General features: G+C 37.3%; 1 long non-coding RNA gene across 1 annotated transcript in view; it reads left to right on the top strand.

Annotated features, from left to right (window-relative positions):
- Positions 1-20,245, top strand: part of Gm31494 — a 72,334-nt gene that overhangs the window by 41,225 nt on the left and 10,864 nt on the right. The window contains exon 3 of the long non-coding RNA XR_384884.2: positions 6,311-6,361. This is a non-coding gene — a long non-coding RNA (predicted gene, 31494). The remainder of the gene's footprint in view (positions 1-6,310; positions 6,362-20,245) is intronic.

Here is a 20,245-nt window from a genome sequence, read left to right as displayed (position 1 = left end):
CTTTTCTTCAATGGCCACAGGGATTTGACCCTCAGAAGGGGTTTAATCAACACAGTTTTCATTGTCCTGTTAGCCTTATACCCTGTCCCTAGCCAGTACCTGAACCTCATTTTCTCTCTAATCCTTAGCCTCTCTTTTTCCTGATAAGTATCAGTGAATAATAATCAAGATTCTTCCCACATGTCTGTTTTTATTATTCAGAACAGTTCCCTCTGGCTAGAAAAATCAACACCACTTGTTATGGTTTATGACGCACAGCAAGGGCCACATAAATGCCACACCAACTTGCTTATAACCTTATTTCATAGGTGCTACATTCAAGGCTTATAATACATTACTTAGTCCACCTGAAAGATTGAGGGTATGCTCATAGTCATATGGCAGTTCTCATTCACCATGGAAGTGTGCTACCACATTCTACATAGAAGATGTACTAGGATTCAACCTGTAGATATGTGACCCTCAAACAGATCAGCCTCAATTACATGCCTTATGACTCACAGCAAGAGCCAGGAAGCTGCTCCACCTAGACTTACCTTTGATGTTGCCATGTCCCTATAAGGATGCCAATTTTTAGGATGTAATTTCCTAGGGATATATGAAAAAAATCATTTCTTAGGGCATTGGTCACCTATGCGTAACATGGCAAACAAATGCATTTATTGGGTTTCATAGCTAATGGTCATGTCATACTCAGAAGAAATTGCTTCACTCCAACACTGGGCATGTGAGGAAGTCACTTCCAAGCTAAAAATCATTCTATCAGATTTCAAATGTGAAATTATGTCAGGGAAACTAGGGCCCCGATAGGAAATTGAGCCGTGACAAAATAAAATCTTCCCAATATAATTATTTAGTCTGGTGTTGATTCTCCTTGAAATTGTTATTCCATATGTTACCTCCTTAATAGAGCAAGTTTATGCAGTGACTAAGGCAGATCCAAATGCTAAAAGATGCCTCTGGCAAATCCTATTAGCAGAATTGCAACACACACTCTCAGATTTTAGAGAAAGACTGCTACCTTTTGCAGGGGCTATTATTTTTAGAAACTTAACTGATTCAGACTCTGAATCAAGAAGATACTTGAATTTTAAATTCTGTGGAGACAAATCTAGAACCATAATAAAGTAAAGAAGGACAAAGATGAATTTTCCTGACAACAATTCGTCAAGCCACAAAAGACAAATAGGTTTAATGAGCTTATTGGTTTCATGTCTACTGAGACTGCCATGCTGGCAGTCATTTTTCACCCATTCCTTATGGCTTTGTGAAAAGATTCTTTGAAAAATTGTGGCATGAGACTAACAAGATGGATCAAAGAGTAAGTATTTGGTTTACAAATAGGTAATTTGAGTTCAATCGTCGGAACTCGCAAAAGAGAAAAGGAGATCATTGTTATCCTCTGATACTCCTTATAGTGGTTTCCATGAGAATGGCCCCATAGCCTTGTATATTTCAATATTTGGTTCCAAGTTTTTGGACTGCTTAAGAAGGAATAGGGGATATACAGAGGTGGTAGAATCTGCCTCAGCACTTAAGAAAAACCAAGGCCAGGCATGTGGCAGAAGAGTCCCTTTATGGAGGCCCAGAGAGGCCATTGCATGAAGCTTTGAAAGTCAAGCTTAGATTGCATTGGAGATTAGAAGATGTTTGAGATGTTAGAGCCATGAGATACCTCTCAGGAAAAGCTACAGACAAGATGTGAAGTCAGTCCTAGAGAGAGATGTATGTGCGTGTTATTTACAAAAATGGACAGAGTAGATGACAGGGCATCAAGTGTCAGAATGTGAAGTTTGTCCTGCTGGGTTTCAATTTTGCTTTCGCCCAGCATTTCCTCTCTGTGTTCTTTTTCTTCCCTTTTGAATGAAAATGTTTATGCTGTACCATTGTATATTGGAAGTGTGTAATTTACTTTTTTTGATTTTTACAAAGGATTATCATTAAAAAATTGCCTCAGGCCTTAGGAGAGATGTTGGATTTTGAAACAGTGTTGAGACAGTAAAAGACTAGGAAGTGTTGGAGTTGGACTAAAAGCATTTTGCATTATGATGTAGCCATAGGCCTATAAGAGTCATGCAGTAGAAGGAGGTGGATTAGATGAGAATGGCTACCATAAGCTCATATGCTTGAATGTTTGGTTTCCATTTGGTGAACTATTTAGAAAGGATTAGGAGGTGAGACCTTGGAGGAGGTGTGCCACCAGGGTAGGCTTTGATGTTTCAAAAGCCCAAGCCATTCCCTGCTGGTTCTCTCTCTTTTTCTCTCTGCCTCTTATCTCTCTCTGTCTCTGTTTCACTCTCTCTTTATCTTGGTCTCCTGTCTGTGGATGAAGATGTGAGCTCTCAGCTACTGCTCCAGCACCATGCCTGGCTGCCTGATGCTATGCTTCCTGCCATGATGGCCATGCACACACCCTCTGAACCTATAGGCAAGCCCTAAATTAATTGCTATCTCTTTTAAGTTGCCTTGATTATGATATCTTTTCACAGCAATCAAACAGTACCTAACAGATCCTTCTAATGTACACACACACACACACACACACACACACACACACACGATAAATAATAGTATAAAATAAACTATGGCATAGGAGAATGACTTTTAAGAATAACAAATGTCATCACTAAGCGAAGTGTCTTCACTGCCACCCTACCCCCAGACCTCTTGGCAGCACTACCCCAGAAAGACCATAGGTGATGGAGGAAAACTTGGAAGTAGATATGATATTAAATATTATATCTCATTGTAACTCTTCTTGATGAAAAAAGCATAAAGATAGGCCCAGTATCCATTCTGGGACCTATCACTCTAGGAAACGGAAAACTGATTGGAGGACTAAAGAGAAAGCAGAAAGTGTGGGTCACTTAGAATGGTTGAGAGTATAAGATAGCCCTGGTGCCCATTGAGCAAGCATGTGAAAGAGGCATAGATGAGCTGACTCTGCTAATGCCCCCTCACACATCTGATGGCCTCTTTTGCAATGGGGCCTTTCTGATGAACAATGAAGTGGGACATGGAAGATGCAGCCACTGGAGTAGAAAGAGATTCTTCGTGTACACTCCACAGACAGCATTCCTGTCATCCAAGCAGACAATGCTACAGTCCTATGTGGGTTATCCTCCTGCCCACCTTCTAGACCTGCCCACATCTCTGATACAGCAGCACAGCATCACAGCCAGCTCCATGTTCAGTATACTTAATTGCTCCCATTAGAAAAGGCAACTGTATTCAATTTTCCTTCTTTCTCCTGGCTACATGTATGCAACAATTGCCAACCACAGACTTTTCTAAATATTCCATACTCAATCTTATTATTCCTCTCAAGCTGGCTGTGAAGGGAGTTCCTTAGTCAAAAAAAAATGAAGTTGATAAGCAAATTCAAAAGTAATGAATTGCTTCATCTTCTCTATTGATAAAAGTGCTAGTTTTCTATGTAGGTCACTGGCCTCTAATATTATGTCTTGGAATCTCACAGGACATCCTTTACCTGAGAATACAGCAAATTGCAGAATCCAAGTGAGAATCTGACTCTAGTCTTAAAGTGCTCTTTCCCATAGATAGAAGACATGGGGTGAAGAGAAAATGACACACCCAACAGTTCCAACCCTTTAACTTCTTTGCAAAATATCGACTGTTTCTTTTAGTGTCACTGTTCAGTAGTATACATGGGAGAAATGCTATCTTTCATCATGGAATAAGTATGATCCTTCTAACCTAGAAGATAAAATGGGTCATTTGGGCTCCATGGGACCCGAGAAAAGTGGCAGGAAGTGGTATCCAATCCCATTTGTGGTGACTGAGGTTGCTTCATAAGGGGAGGTGTATGTGGATCTGGGAGGGTTATGATGAGATCGTAGATCTTTTCCTCTTCCTAGTGTACTCAGTGATAGGAATTCATAGGAAATTCTCTCACCCTAATATGGACAAAGTCATTAAGAATGGACAGAACTCAAGCACCAAGGCTCCGGTTACTCTACTGGGGAGATGGCTTAGGCATGGCAGAAGTCAGCAATCACAGTCAGTAAGACAAGGGGAAGATAGTATCAGTGGTCCTGGCTTAGGCATACATTACAGAAAAATTGAGACTGTTTCCTTGCTTGCTACACTATAACTTAAGATAAACACCATCTTTTGTCTCCAAATGCTGCCCAGAAGGTAGTGGTGGTGTAGGTTGCCTCTTGGACTATAGTATAAAGCAGAGTTGGAGCAGGAATGAACATCACCTGGAGCAGTACAAGTTAAAAACAGAAATGGTTTGTAGGCTGGCATCAGGGCACAGATATGGATTATTGCAATATTACTCTCACATTAGTGTTGAAAATTCTGTGCTTATTGTATGTTATAATAAATTGAGGTTTGCAGAGGATGCTCTTCTTAGTTTAATTTTTAACAATTCATGTTTATTACATTTCCCCAATGATTTTGCCTATGGCATATTAGAAACAAATGCGATTGTCCCCTTTCTACAGGCGGCTTGAGAAGCACTGACCTTCGTGAACAGCAGCTGTCTGCACAACAGGCCTTTGATTCTTGATGCAGTAATAGTGTGGAGGTTCTGGTTCCCATTGTGATGGTAGTAAGCAAGTTTGCCATGTCTATCAGAGTATTTATCAGTGTTAGTGAGGAATCGAGGAAACTCTGGCAGAAAGAGAGAGGGGGGGCAGGGGGGAGGCAGAGGGAGGAATGAGTGTGAATCGGGCAGTTGAAGCTAATGTACAGAGGTGCAGTAACACTGTAACATCTGTCTTTGTTGCTTTCTCTCTTCCTCATCTCAGTAGTTGACGGATTAGCCCTGGTTTCCTTCCCAAATCAGAAATGCATAAACCAATCTTGGTCTCTAAGAAACCTATAAAGTGGAACAGAGATACAACAAAGTAGCAGTTTCCTGGAATCCAGTGGGTCAGAGCTCAGTTGGTCTCTAGTGTTCCTATTGACAGTTCTGGCTTTGTCTGGGTCTCTGCTGGGGTTGCTTCTTAATTGATCTTCCTTCAGTTCCAGAGTTTCTTAAGCTAAGAAGACATAGTTCTTTCTTCTCTCCCAATCTTTCTCTCTCTCTCTCTCACACACACATATCTCACTCATATGTGCTCTCTCCTTTTTTCCCCAAATCTCTTTACCTTTTACTAAACCCATAGAAATGATATTGTCTTAGTTACTGTTCTATGGCTGTGAAGAGACACCATGATCAAGACTCCCTAAATCCTTCAAACATATCTTAAACAGTGCCACTCTCTTGTGACTAAGCATTCAAATATATGAGCCCTCTCATTAAAACCACTGCAGATAAAAGGGATTTTGAAGTTTTAAAAGCACTTGTTAAATTTCTCTAATTTACTTTTCAAAAAAAAAAAAAATCAAAATTAGCCCATGTCGTTATCTGTGATATAAATGACTATTTTAATGTATTTCCTGCAACTGAATATTATATATGAAATTATTATACATATGAAGAAGTGAGCAGGGTTAAACATCCCTAATTAAAAATTTTGAAATCTGAAATGAAGTGTTCTAAAAACAGCCACAAGATGCTACAGGCAGAAAAAATTGCCTTGTGAAACTTTGTTTCATGTACAAAGTTAAAAATTACATTGAAGATATAATTATGTGTGTGTATATATACATATACAAATTAGTTTCATGTTTAGATTTGACCAATGTCTATATTCCATATACACCAAAATAAGAAAAACTGAAATAGAAACTACTTTAAGCATGAAGCATTTTGGACCAGCCTGTAAGTCCCCATCTATCTATATGTGTCTTCGACATTCTTCTAGGTTAGAGATGGGGCATTATTTGCATTTTTTCATATCTTTGCACAAATCATTGAAGAGTGAACTTGGGGTGGTATGAAGTGTCAGAATATTTTTATCTGCAAGTTATAAAACTAAATTCAAATTAAATTAGACTGAAAGGGTCTTATTAGCATATATGCAAAGATACCAGCATAGTTGATAAGAAATGAATTTAAAAGTACGGATTCAAGTCAGGAGAGCACGTCTATTGGGTCACCCTTTGGCTCATTCTGGTATATGCAATCATTTGCTTTCCAACAATCAATCACTGAAGCTTTGGTGTTCACTCCTCTCATTCCATGTAGAAGGCGATTTTATTTTGTAGGAATTATTGCTGTTGCGAAATATATTTTGCTTAAAGTTTAGTAGTGGCTTGACTCTTCCTGAATCACTTACCTACTGCCCAGAGAGATGGGTTGCCATGATTGTCCATGCCTGACGTATTAGCCTATCCTCAGTTGGAATAGTAGGACAGGAGATTTCGATTAACTGAGATTAATGATCCTTTTTAGAATGAAATGAAAACTGGAGAAGAAAGGCTGAGTTGAAGGCAGTGTTTCTAGGTAAGAAGAAACTTCTCCTACTTCCTTAGCTGGGGCTTTGGATTTTCGAGCAGATGGCCACAATATGAATAAGATCATCTCATTCATCATCTAAAGTGGGGCATTTTGGAGAAGAAAAGAGGCTTGAGTGAATAATTAATGGAATAGACACATCCTATCAGAAGAAAACTCAGCAAATGTAAGGAAGGCTATTGGAACGACTGCACTAACCTTGTTCCTGGTGTCTAAGACAAGATATGGCTGAAAAGCCATATAGAATTTCACAATCACCACCTACCACTTGCTAAGAGAAAATAACTTCTTAGAACATGGACAAAGACTCAGAAAATGGTCATGACTCACAAAAGATTAAGCCTGTGCAAGAAACTATCAACTTGATGATTGACTCTCAGAGGAATAATTCTGGGGTAATGAATCATGCTCTCAATGTGAGGTTTCATAGCAGAGTGGGTAACAGAAGGCTCCAAATTCATGAGCCTGATGCAATTCAAAATTTTGACTGACATTTGTCAAGTGTGACCTTGAAGAAGTTATTTTGTATTTTTAAATTCCTGAATTTGCCTATAAAATGGCAATTATAGTATGACACATGATTATTCTTAGGAATACATATTGATACTGCATATAATACATATAAATTACTTATAGTTAAATATTATTGTATGGTTAGAGTTCTGAAAGGTTAATGTACCCAAAATGGAATAAAGAAAAAGAAGGTTTAGTCTCCTAGCAAACATTGTTTATGCTAATTCTTTCATTTATCTTCATTTAGTTAAAATGCCAATTGCTTCCTCCAAGATCACTACAAAAACAAACAAAAATCTACCAAAAGATAAAAACATGAAAGAATGGCTGAATTCCTCTCTTGTGGTTTAAAAATGTCTTTGGCATTCTATATTTTATAACTAGAAACTTTCAAAGAGCTTTCAGGATTGATACAAAGAAAAGTCTCTTTTATAAGACTTTGTTTTCCTTTGTTTGATTATTGCAATTATCTTCATTGGTAATTAAAGATTGGTCACCCTAATTATACTGGAGAATAGAGGAACAAAATATAGAAATACGGCACTGTGGCCTGACCACTCTCTGTGTACCACCTGGATATATGCACCAAGAACATCCAGGTTAGATCCCTCACCCAAATCTTCCAACTGTGTACCCAACTGTCCTGAACTTCATAGTGTTTGTCTGAGCTACCTGCTCCATACTCCCTCACCAGGCCTGCTGAACCAGGATCATTCAGGTTGCCCACCCATGGAGTTCTGCATCAGAAATATTCAGGTTAGGCCTCCTTCCTAGAGACCTGTTAAACCAAGAACACCCAGAGAGAACCAGCTGGCAAAGGGACAGTGTAAGAATACAATCTACAAGAGCCAGGGCAACATGGAAGCTTCAAAGCAAACCTATCCCACTATAGCAAGCCCTAGATGTCCTAAAACAACAGAAACACGAGAAATTTTTCTTGACCTTAAATCCAATCTTATAACAATGATAGAGACCTTAAAAGAGGAAATGAATAAATCCCTTAAAGAACTACAGGAAAATACAATTAAACAGATGAAAGAAACTTACAAAACTGTTCAAGTTCTGAAAATGGAAACAGGAGCAATAAGGAAAACACAATCTGAGGGAATCCTGGAGAGGGAAAACATGGAAGAGAGAACAGGAACAACTGACATAGGCATCACCACCAGAACACAAGAGAAGGAAGTCAGAATCTCTAAGGTAGACTTGTTAGAAGAAATTATTCATCGATCATAGAAAAATCTTTTTTTTTTAGAATTAATTTTTTTATTAGGTATTTTCCTCATTTACATTTCCAATGCTATCCCAAAAGTCCCCCATACCCTCCCCCCGACTCCCCTACCCACCCATTCCCACTTTTTGGCCCTGGCGTTCCCCTGTACTAGGGCATTTAAAGTTTGCAAGTCCAATGGGCCTCTCTTTCCAGTGATGGCGGACTAGGCCATCTTTTGATACATATGCAGCTAGAGTCAAGAGCTCCGGGGTACTGGTTAGTTCATAGTGTTGTTCCACCTATAGGGTTGCAGATCCCTTTAGCTCCTTGGGTACTTTCTCTAGCTCCTCCATTGGGAGCCCTGTGATCCATCCAATAGCTGACTGTGAGCATCCACTTCTGTGTTTGCTAGGCCCCGGCATTGTCTCACAAGAGACAGCTATATCTGGGTCCTTTCAGCAAAATTTTGCTAGTGTATGCAATGGTGTCAGCATTTGGAAGCTGATTATGGAATGGATCCCTGGATATGGCAGTCTTTAGATGGTCCATCCTTTCGTCACAGCTCCAAACTTTATCTCTGTAACTCTTTCCATGGGTGTTTTGTTCCCAATTCTAAGAAGGGGCACAGTGTCCACTCTTTGGTCTTCGTTCTTCTTGAGTTTCGTGTGTTTAACAAATTGTATCTTATATCTTGGGTATCCTAAGCTTCTGGGCTAATATCCACTTATCAGTGAGTACATATTGTGTGAGTTCCTTTGTGATTGTGTTACCTCACTCAGGATGATGCCCTCCAGGTCCATCCATTTGCCTAGGAATTTCATAAATTCATTTTTTTTAATAGCTGAGTAGTATTCCATTGTGTAAATGTACCACATTTTCTGTATCCATTCCTCTGTTGAGGGGCATCGAGGTTCTTTCCAGCTTCTGGCTCTTATAAATGAGGCTGCTATGAACATAGTGGAGCATGTGTCCTTCTTACTGGTTGGAACATCTTCTGGATATATGCCCAGGAGAGGTATTGCTGGATCCTCTGGTAGTATTATGTCCAATTTTCTGAGGAACCACCAAACTGATTTCCAGAGTGGTTGTACAAGCTTGCAATCCCACCAACAATGAAGGAGTGTTCCTCCTTCTCCACATCCTCGCCAGCATCTGCTGTCACCTGAATTTTTTATCTTAGCCATTCTGACTGGTGTGAGGTGGAATCTCAGGGTTGTTTTGAGTTGCATTTCCCTGATGATTAAGGATGTTGAATCTCTAAGGTAGATTTGTTAGAAGAAATTATTCATCAATCATAGAAAAATCTTAATTAAAAAAAAATCCTGACACAAAACATTCAGGAAATCTGGGACAGTATGAAAAGACCTAACCAAAGAATAAAAGGAATAGAAGGTGAAAAGTCCCACCTTCAAGGACCAGAAAATATTTTCAGCAAAATCATAGACATACAAGAAGTGTACAGAACACAAATTAGATTGGACTAAATATGAAAATCCTCCTGCCACATAATAACTAAAGTATTAAATCTACAGAAAAGAAAGATATTAAAAGGAAAAGGCCAAGTAACATACAAGGGCACACCTATCAGAATTATACCAGCTTCCCTTCTTTTGTTTTTGCTGGGATGGAATTACTTATTTCCTATGTTTTGTTGGGTGAAGTCAACTTCCTTGGTTAGGACTTTTCCTTCTATAATTTCTGTAGGGCTGGATTTGTGGATAGATATTGTTCAAATGTGAACAATTTTGTCTTGGAATATCTTGTTTTCTCCATCTGTGGTGATTGAGACTTTTGCTGGATATAGTAGTATAGGTTGACATCTATAGTCTTTTAAACTACAAAATATTTGTCTAGGCCCTTTTAGCTTATAGAGTTTCTACCGAGTCAAAGGACTCAATTTCCTAATAAAAAGATTTAAGCTTTGGATTATATCTTTTGAATGGATGTGTAAACAGGATTCACCATTCTGCTGCAAATAATGGTCATACTTCAGCAACAAAGACAGAAATTTCCTCAGAGTAAAGAGCTAGAAAAAAGTTTTCAAAGCAAACAAATCAAAGAAGCAAGCTGGAGTAGCCATTCTCGTATCTAATAAAATATACTTTCAACCAAAAGTCGTTAAAAGAGATGGGGAAGGATACTTCATAAATTGTCAAAGGAAAAATCCAACAAGATGGCATCTCAAGTATGAACATCTATGTCCCAAATTAAATGGTACCCACATTTGTAAAAGAAAAATTAGTAAATCCTAAATCATACATTGAACTCCACATATTAATAGTGGGAGACTTCAACATTTCACTCTTGTCATTGAGATAGAAACTAAACAGAGAAATAATTAAATTAACATAGGTTATGAATCAAATGGACCTAACAGATATCTATAAAACGTTTTACCCAAATACAATATATCTTCTCAGCACATCATGGAACTTTCTCCAAAATTGACTATATACTTGGTCACAAAGCAAGCCTCAACAGATACAAAAAAAGAAAGAAAGAAAGAAAGAAAGAAAGAAAGAAAGAAAGAAAGAAAGAAAGAAAAAAGAAAGGAAGGAAGGAGGGAAGGAAGGAAGGAAGGAAGGAAGGAAGAAAGAAAGAAAGAAAGAAAGAAAGAAAGAAAGAAAGAAAGAAAGAAAGAAAGAAAGAAAGAAAGAACACCCTTTATCTTATCAGACCACCATGGATTAAAGCTGGAATTCAGGAAACAACAGAACAAAGGAAAGCCTACAAACTCCTGGGAACTGAACTACTCTTTACTCAATGATCACTAGGCCAGGGAAGACATAAAGAGAGAATATAAAGACTTTCTAGAATGCAATGATGAATGAAGATGAAGAAACAACAGGCTCAAACTTATGGGACAAAACATAAGTAGTACTAAAAGGGAAGTTCCTTCCTCTTATGCCTTCTAAGTACCACTTAGTGCCTTCATAAGAAATTGGTGCATTTGCATACCTGCAATTTAAAAATACATCTGAAAGCTCTAGGGAAAAAAAAACAAGCAAGCACACCCAAGAGGAGTAGATGGAAGGAAATAAACAAACTCAGGGCCGAAATCAATCAGTTAGAAACAAAGGGAACAACAGAAATAGTTATCAAAACCAAGAGCTAGTTTGAAAAAAATCAACGACAAAAAAAAAAGTAAAATAAATAAAATAAACCCTTAGCCAAACAACAAGGCAGAGAGACAGTTTTCAAATTAACAAAAGCAGAAATGAAAAGGGAGATAGACATTGAGGAAATTTCATGCACCATTAGAACTTATGTCAAAATCATGTCCTCCTCAAAACTGGAAAATCTAAATAAAATGGAAGATTTTCTAAATAGATACTACTTATCAAAGTTAAATCAAGTTCATTTAAACTATTTAAATATTCCTACAACCTCTAGGGAAATAGGAGCAGTTATTAAAAGTTCCCAACTTAAAAAAAAAAAAAAAGCCCAGGGTCAGATGCGCTATCAAAGAAGAGCTTATAACAATACTCAAACTATTCCACAAAGTTGAAATGGAATGAACATTGCTAAGCTCATCCAATGAGGTCACAGTCCTCAACACAAAGACTCAACAAAGTAAGAGAATTTCAGACCAATTTTACTTAAGAACACTGAAAGCAAGAACACTCAATAAAATATTCACAAGCTAAATCCAAGTATACAACATCAAAAACATCATCTACCATGATCAAGTTGGCTTCATCCTAGGGATGCAGAGGTGATTCAATATATAAAAATCCAATGTAATCCACCATATAAACAACCGAAATTAAAAGAAAACACAATTACTTTATTAGATGCTGAAAATGTGTTTGACTAACTACAACTTCCCTTCATGTTAAAAGTCTTAGAGATTTCTGGGACTAGCTGGAAATCTGGGACAGAGGAGACTTTTGGGAATCTAGGGGGGTGATCCTAGTTGAGACTTCTAGCAGCATCAAGGGATACGGAGAGTGACCTGGCTACTTTCTGCAGCCAGATGGGATTTGCAGTGAAGGACAGGCAACATCAAGCCACCCACAAAATCTTTTACCCAAAACTTGCCCAACCTATAAAATGTGCAGGGTTAAAGATGGAGCAAAGATTAAGGGAATGGCCAATCATTGACTGGCCCAACTTGAGACCCATCTCATGGGAAAGAGCCAATCCCTAATGCTATTAATGATACTCTGCTATGCTTGTGACCAGGAGCCTAACATAACTGCCTCCTCAGAGGCTTCCTTCATTCATCAGTAGATAGAACAAGATGCAACAAAGACTCACAGCCAAACATCAACTGAAGCCTGGGGAGTACTGTGGAAAAGTTGAAGGGGTCAATGACACCATAGGGAGATCTCAGAATAAACTAACCTGGGGCCATAAGGGCTCACAGAGACTGAACTACCAACCAAGGAATATGCAGGGCCTAGACCTAGGCCCCCTACACATTTGTTACAGATGTGCAGCTTGGACTTCATGTGGGTTCGCTAATAAGTGGAGTTTGGGCTGTCTCTGACTCTGTTGTCTGCCACTGTATCCCCATCCCCTAACTGGACTGCCTGGTTGAGCTTAGTTGGTGAGAATATACTTAGTTCTGGTGATTGTCCAGGGTTAGGTGGTAACCAAAGGACATAATAAAGGATATAATAATTAGATCATAAACAGTAGAGATAAATCAGGGTAGAGGGATACCTAGAGTACCTTATGTATGAGTAAATATATTTTAAAATCAAGTAAAAAATAATCTAGACATGATTGTATAAATTTGTGAAGAAAATATGGTAGTTTGATACATGGATATCTTGTGCAGTGATCAAATCAGGGTACCAAGGATTTATATCTTAAATATTTAACACTTCTCACTGCTGGAGAAATTTGAAACCCCTTTGGTACTTTGTAAAATGAGTAATTAATTATTATAAATGCTACTCACCTTACTGTGCTGTTAAACACTCACACTGTGTCATGGTTATCTGTTATTCAACCACATCCCATCTCTTCTACCCTTGCTGCCTGTAGGAAGTTGTGGTCACAACTCCTCTTTACTTCTATAAAGTGATCACAATTTGTCCTTTTGGCTTATTTCACTTAACATTTCATTTATACTAACACAAATGACAGAGTCCCCTTCTTTGTATGTATCTGAATAGTACACTTTTATGTATAGACCAATATTTTATTTGTTTAAATAAACATCAGTCATAACTTATAAAGTTGAGACAAAGAACCTAGATTTACAGCTCTAATGATATCAAGTATTTTCCATATACAACAATTTATAATTCATGAGCTCTAGTCAATTTAATATGTCTAGACTACAGTATGTCACAGTTTTTGTCTATCTATTGGTAGGCACCTGGTTCAAATCTGTACCTTGACTCTTTTGAATAGTGGATCAGGAACATAGGAATACAGCTATATGGCTAATTCATATTTATTTTGAATTCAAACTCATTTTGCAAGGGAGAGGACATGATATGGCATGTGTGTGGATTCAGAAGACAACTTGCAGGAATCAGTTACTTCCTTCTACCACATAAATCCCAGAGATGGGACTCAGGTTGTCAGGCATGACAAATGTTTTGCCTCTGAGCCATCAGGACACTAATTTATATTTGAACTCAAAATATGCAAAAATTTCTATTTTTAATCATCATTATCATTATTTTTTTATTTTTGATAATAGCCAGACTACCAAGATTGAGATTATATTCCACCATTGTTTCAATTTGTAGTTCCCTGATAATAATTTTAAGTAGTTTTTCATAAGATTGTTGACATTTCAATAGCTTCACTTAGGAAATGTTTATTCATGTATCATACCTCTTTAAAAACTGGATTATTAACTCCTACTTGGGATCATCAATGGTTATAACTGATCTGGACTTGGGTAGGCAATTTCCACTCTCCTTCCTATTTACCAGTCCCTAGTACTTAGAAACATATAGGATACCCAGTGACCATCAAGGGAGGAACAAGGAAAAAATGGAAAAGAGGATCTCGGGTCTTGAAGACAAGTAAGAAAAAAAAAATGGATACCTCAGTCAAAAAATATTAAATGTAAAAAATTAGGCAAATAATATCCAGTAAACCTGGGACACTGTGAAAAGAGCAAATTTGTAAATAATAGAATTAGACGAAGGAGAAGAAACTCGGGTCCGAGCACATATTTTCAATAAAATCATAGAAAAGAATCTAACCTAAGAAAGGAGGTGCTTATCAAGGTCGAAGAAGCACACAAACACTAAGGAGACTGGACTAGAAAAGCAAGTCCCCTCGGCATAGCATAACCAAAACACTAAACTTACAGAACAAAGAAAGTCTCTCAAAAGCTGCAAGGGAAAAAGGCCAAGAAACATGGACAGATACATCCATTATAAAACATCAAACTTCTCAATAGAGAGTGTGAAAGTCAGAAGATCTTAGAAAGATGTCTTACAAACGCTAAGAGAGCACAGATACAGCTCAAACTACTATGACCAGTACAACTATCAATCACTATGGATGGAGATAGAAAATATTCCACATTAAAACCAAATTTAAGCAGTATCTATTTACCAATTCAGCGCCTCAGAAGGCATTAGAAGAAACAGTTCATCTTAAGAGATTAAGCACACCAAAGAAAACAGAAAAATAAATAGTCCTCAAGGAGTAAATCAAAGGGAGAAAAAAATTGCACTATTACAACAAAACAACAGGAATCAAAAACACTGTTTACTGATAATCCTCAATATCAATGCCATCAATTTCTCATAGAAAGACTCAGCCTAACAGACTGATTTGAAAATAGGATCTATCTTTCTGTTGCATCCAAGAAGTACACCTTAAAATCAAGCATAGATAAGAAGAAAGCAAGTGTAGCCATTTTAATATTTGACAACACAGATTTCAAACCCACACTACCAGAAGAGATGGGGCAGATTACTATATATTCATCAAAGGAAAATCTATGAAGAAAATATCACAACTGTAAGCATGCCTATGACCCCCAGTAAAATAGAAGCAGTTATTAAAAGTGTCCCAACAACAACAACAACAAACAAACAAAAAACAAAATAACAAAACAAAACAAAACAAAAAACCCAGATGGTATTAGCATAGAATTCTACCAGAATTTCAAAGAAGAATTAATGCCAACACTCCTCAAAATATTCCACAAAATAGAAACAGAAGGAACATTGCCCAATTCATTTTTATGAGGACATACCTACCCTGATACCCAAACTGTGTAAAGATCTAACAAAGAAATAGAATTACAGACCAATTTCCTTGTGAAAATAGATGCAAAAATACTCAATGAAATACTTGCAAACTGAATCCAAGAACACATCAAAACAATTGTCTACCATGATCACTTTGGATTCATTCCAGAGATAGAGGAATGTTTCAACAATGTAAATTAATAAATGTAATCTTACCTCATAAACAGACTGAAAGACAAAAACCACATGATCATCTCAATAGATGTAGAAAGGCCTTTTACAATATCCAAAACCCCTTCATGATAATAGACCTAGAGAGATGAGGCATACAAGAGATATATTTCAATGTAATGATGGTGGTTTACAATAAACCCACAGCCAGCATGAACCTAAACAGAGAGAAACTCAAAGCCATTTTACTAAAATCAGGGACAAGAAAAGCATGTCCATTCTTTCCATACCTATTTAGTATTTGTTGTCTTATGTAGAACAAAAGACAACTGAATGAGAACAAGGGAACATAAATAGGAAAGCAAGAAGTCAAAGTATATTTATTTGCAAATGACATGATTTTGTATATACAAGTGGCCCTAAAAATTCACCAGGAACCCCCTACAGCTGATTAATATTTTTTTAAAAAGTAGTAGAAATTAAAATCCCCAAATTTAATTAGCACCCCCAAAACATGTAGCCTTCCTATGAACAAATGACAAAGAGACTAAGAAAGAAATCAGGGAAATAACATATTTCACACTAGCCTCAAATAATATATCTTGGGTAACTTTGGTGAAGCAAGTGAATAACTTACATGTTAAAAATGTTAAGATACTGAATAAATAAATTGAAAGAGATGTGAGAAGATGGAAAGATTTCCCATGATCATGGATTGGTAACATTCATATAGTTATAATGGACATTCTACTAAAATAAATCTATAGGTATAATTCCCATGGAAATTCAAACAGTAATCTTCACAGACCTTGAAAGGATAATTTTTCAGCCTCATATGGAAAGAAACTAAAAAAAACAAGATAGCTAAAACAGTTCTGAGTAATAAAAGAACTTCCAGTGGTATTACAACTCCCATTCTTAAATTTTACTATAGAGTTATAATAATAAAAACAACACGGTGCTGGAATAAAAACAAATGCATTGATCAACAAAATCAAATTGAAGACCTCCACATAAGTCAATTCACCCTTGGATACCTGATATTTTATAAAGAAACCAGAAATACACACTGGAAAAAGATAGCATTTTCAAAAAAATGGTGCTGGTTAAATAAACTTGATAGCTACATAGAAGAATCCATATAGATCTATACTTACAACCTTGCACAAAACTCAACTCCAAGTGGATCAAGAATCTCAACATAAGGTCAAATACACTGAATCTGAAGGAAGAGAATGTGGGAAATAGTTTGAACTCATTGGTAAGAAAAGACTTTCTCTTCATGAAATTGAAAAGCTTCTATATGGCAAAGGACATCATCAACATCTGGAAATAGCAGGCTACTGAATGGGAAAATATTTTTACTAACTATATATCCAATAGAGTGCTTATATCCAAAATAAATGTATATTAAAAAGTCAAAGTCAAATAACTCATTAAATATTGGGTGCAGAACTGAACTGAGTTAAATATTGAAACATCAATAACTAAGAAACATTAAAGAAAAGTTCACTGTCTTTAGTCATCAGAAAAGCAAAATTATTCTGAAATTTTATATTATACCAATCATAACGGCCAAGATTAATAAAACAATTGACAGCTCATGCGAGGATGTGAAATTAGGGAAATGCTCATGCTTTCCTGGTCAGAGTGAAAACTTGTTCCACAACTATGGAAATCAGTGATGTATATCCCCAGGGAGCTCAGAATAGATTTACCTCAAGATCCAGCTCTACCATTCTTGGGTATATGCCTGGAGGATTCCATGGCGTATTACAGAAATATTTCTTCAACCATGAAAACTTGTGCTCTATTCACTACAACCAGAAATTGGAAACTTCAAAGATGCCCATCAACAGAATAATAGATCAGCAAAATGTGGTATATTTACCAAATAAAATATTCTTCAGTTTTATAAAAATAGAGCATCACAGGTAAATGGATGGAGCTAGAAAAAAATTCTCTTGAGTGAGTTAACATAGACTTCAAAAGACAAATATGGTATTTATTCTCTTATATTTGGATGTTAACTTTCAAGCCTCTGGTAAGCATCCTATTATCTAAATAACCACAGAGGTTAAGTATATAGATTAAGGAACTGTGCAGGAGGGAGAGACAGAGAGAGAAATAGGAGGGAGTCTGGAATGAGAGGATTAAACAGGGAGGGAGAGAGGAGAGGGCTTCAGGGAGAGAATATGAGGAGGGACTACTTAAACTCTAAGGGCCACTTGAGGGATCATACAGAAACCTATTACAGTAGAAGCTTCTTAAGTACACACACACACACACACACACACACACACACACACACACACATGATATTTGAGTGGAATAGAATCATCAAATCATGAGGGAGACAAAGCCACAAATAGACATCTCTTCCCACCAAGTGAAATTTCCAGTGCCAGGAATGAGTTACAGCTAACTGAGATTTTGTTCAAAGGGGCCCTATGGAGATCTCTAAACAAATCAGACTAGTGGTAAGGGTAGTGGTTAATCTCCATAAACTGATAGGGCCCTATTGCTGAAGACAACACCTATATGACCTATTGAAGATCAAGTCAAGCTGTTGGCTACCTATAAACTTAACCCTAGTGACTAAAATTCATGGTAGTTTGATCACATTATCAAAGGAGAAAAGTGGATGTCAACTCTATTACAAACCCTTCTATCTACTATGCTGACTTGCTTGTATGATACGGTGGTGCAATATTTTGGGTTAACTAACCATTATCTGACTGGATTAAAGACCCACTCAGAGATGGAGCCAATTCTTGACCTGGTGGGTGGGGGGAATCAAATGCTATTTTTCTAGTAATGGAAATTAAGTGATAAAATGACAACTAACAACATTGTGCTCTACTCATAGATAAGTAACTCAAGTTATAGTCTTCAGTAGATGAAAACTAATACAGAGACCAACAACTGGACTATTTTCAGAGAGTGAGAGATCTTGGAACATTTAGTCATAAATGGGATGTCTTTATCAAATCCCTTCCCTCAGTGCTCAGTAAGAGGCAGAAACACTTTAAGAGTAAGAGGAAATGAATGATACCAAGGAAACAATGTCTTCCCAACACAACAGAACTGGTTCACATACAAACTCACACAGACAGTGACAGCATGTGCTGGGCCTGTACAGGTTCAAACAAGATGGAGTCTCAGAACTAAGCTGAGGAGGTAGACATGAAATCCCATCCCCAACCAAAAAGCTATCTCCAATTAATAACTTCTTCCAACAGAAAAACTAGTTTTTCCAGTGGTGTCTTACTAGGTAAACAGGTACACTTGGAGACAAGCTTCATGCTCAGCCATAGATATCCAACATAGAATGAACTTAATTGGAGATATTTTGTGTCTCATATTGCTTTGGGTATTTTCAAAGTAAATTAATTAATTAACTTATTTAACTCTATTGATCTTTTTCTTGTATGTTACCATTTTTGATTTTGTGTTTTTAAGGGCCTTTTATGTGTGTGTCTGCATTTCTCTTTCTTTTTTTTTTCCATTTTTTATTAGGTATTTAACTCATTTACATTTCCAATGCTATACCAAAAGTCCCCCATATCCACCCACCCCCACCCCCCTGCCCACCCACTCCCCCTTTTTGGCCCTGGTGTTCCCCTGTACTGGGGCATATAAAGTTTGCAAGTCCAATGGGTCTCTCTTTCCAGTGATGGCCGACTAGGCCATCTTTTGATATATATGCAGCTAGAGTCAAGAGCTCCGGGGTACTGGTTAGTTCATAATGTTGTTCCACCTATAGGGTTGCAGATCCCTTTAGCTCCTTGGCTACTTTCTCTAGCTCCTCCATTGGGAGCCCTATGATCCATCCATTAGCTGACTGTGAGCATCCACTTCTGTGTTTGCTAGGCCCCGGCATAGTCTCACAAGAGAGAGCTATAACTTCTTTAGGTTGGAGTTTTCCTTCTCACACCTTCTGTAAGTCTGGACTTAAAGTTATTATTTAAATTTGACTTTATTATGGAATATCTTCTTTTTTCCACCAGTATACAGTGACTAAAAGTTTTGCAGGAAATTGTAATCTGGGCTGGCATTTCTGGTCTCTTAAAGTATGAGATACATCTGTCCCTGTCCTTCTGGCTTTTAGAATCTTTACTGAGAAGTCTGGTGTAATTCTCATAAGTTCGTCTTTATGTGTTACTTGATCTTATTTCCTTGACTTTTAAATATTTTTTAAACTTTTAAATATTCTTTCTTTGTTTTGTATATTTAGTGTTTTGATTATTATGTGGCAAGGGGGACTTTCTTTTCTGGTCTAGTCTATTTGGCGTTCTGTAAGCTTTTGGTATCCACTTATCAGTGAATACATATTGTGTGAGTATGTATTCATTGCTAGCTCTGTAAATGGTCTCATGGCATGTTTGCATCTCAAACAAGATATCACTCCAGATAAAGCTCAGAAGGGAGGCAGTTGGGAATAAGAATGATACACAGAAGGAACAATAGGGCCAAAGAGCCTTATATTGTGTGTTTGTAAGTATAGGAAAGAGTCTCTAAGTGAGAATCCTTGTTGAAGAACAGGATGGTATATGGAAAAATGGTATCAATGGATAAGACTAAGATTCAGCAGACATATTTATCAGAAGTTGGGTTTGCTTGAGAGAAAAGATAGAGGTGGCAGATGGTCTTTAAATAATGAGACTGGAAGCTACCACAAGGGAAACACAATCATTTTTCAGCAGCAAATCATGCCAGGTGGGAATCTCACTGTCAAAACCTAGGTAAGCGCAGGTAAAGATGCCTCCGTCATAAAGCCCTGCATCCCATCTGTTA

Source organism: Mus musculus, chromosome 16 (assembly GCF_000001635.26).
Source record: "Mus musculus strain C57BL/6J chromosome 16, GRCm38.p6 C57BL/6J".
Taxonomy (NCBI): domain Eukaryota; kingdom Metazoa; phylum Chordata; class Mammalia; order Rodentia; family Muridae; genus Mus; species Mus musculus.
Note: the sequence above shows the minus strand (reverse complement) of the source record. Positions and strands in the feature narration are given on the sequence as shown.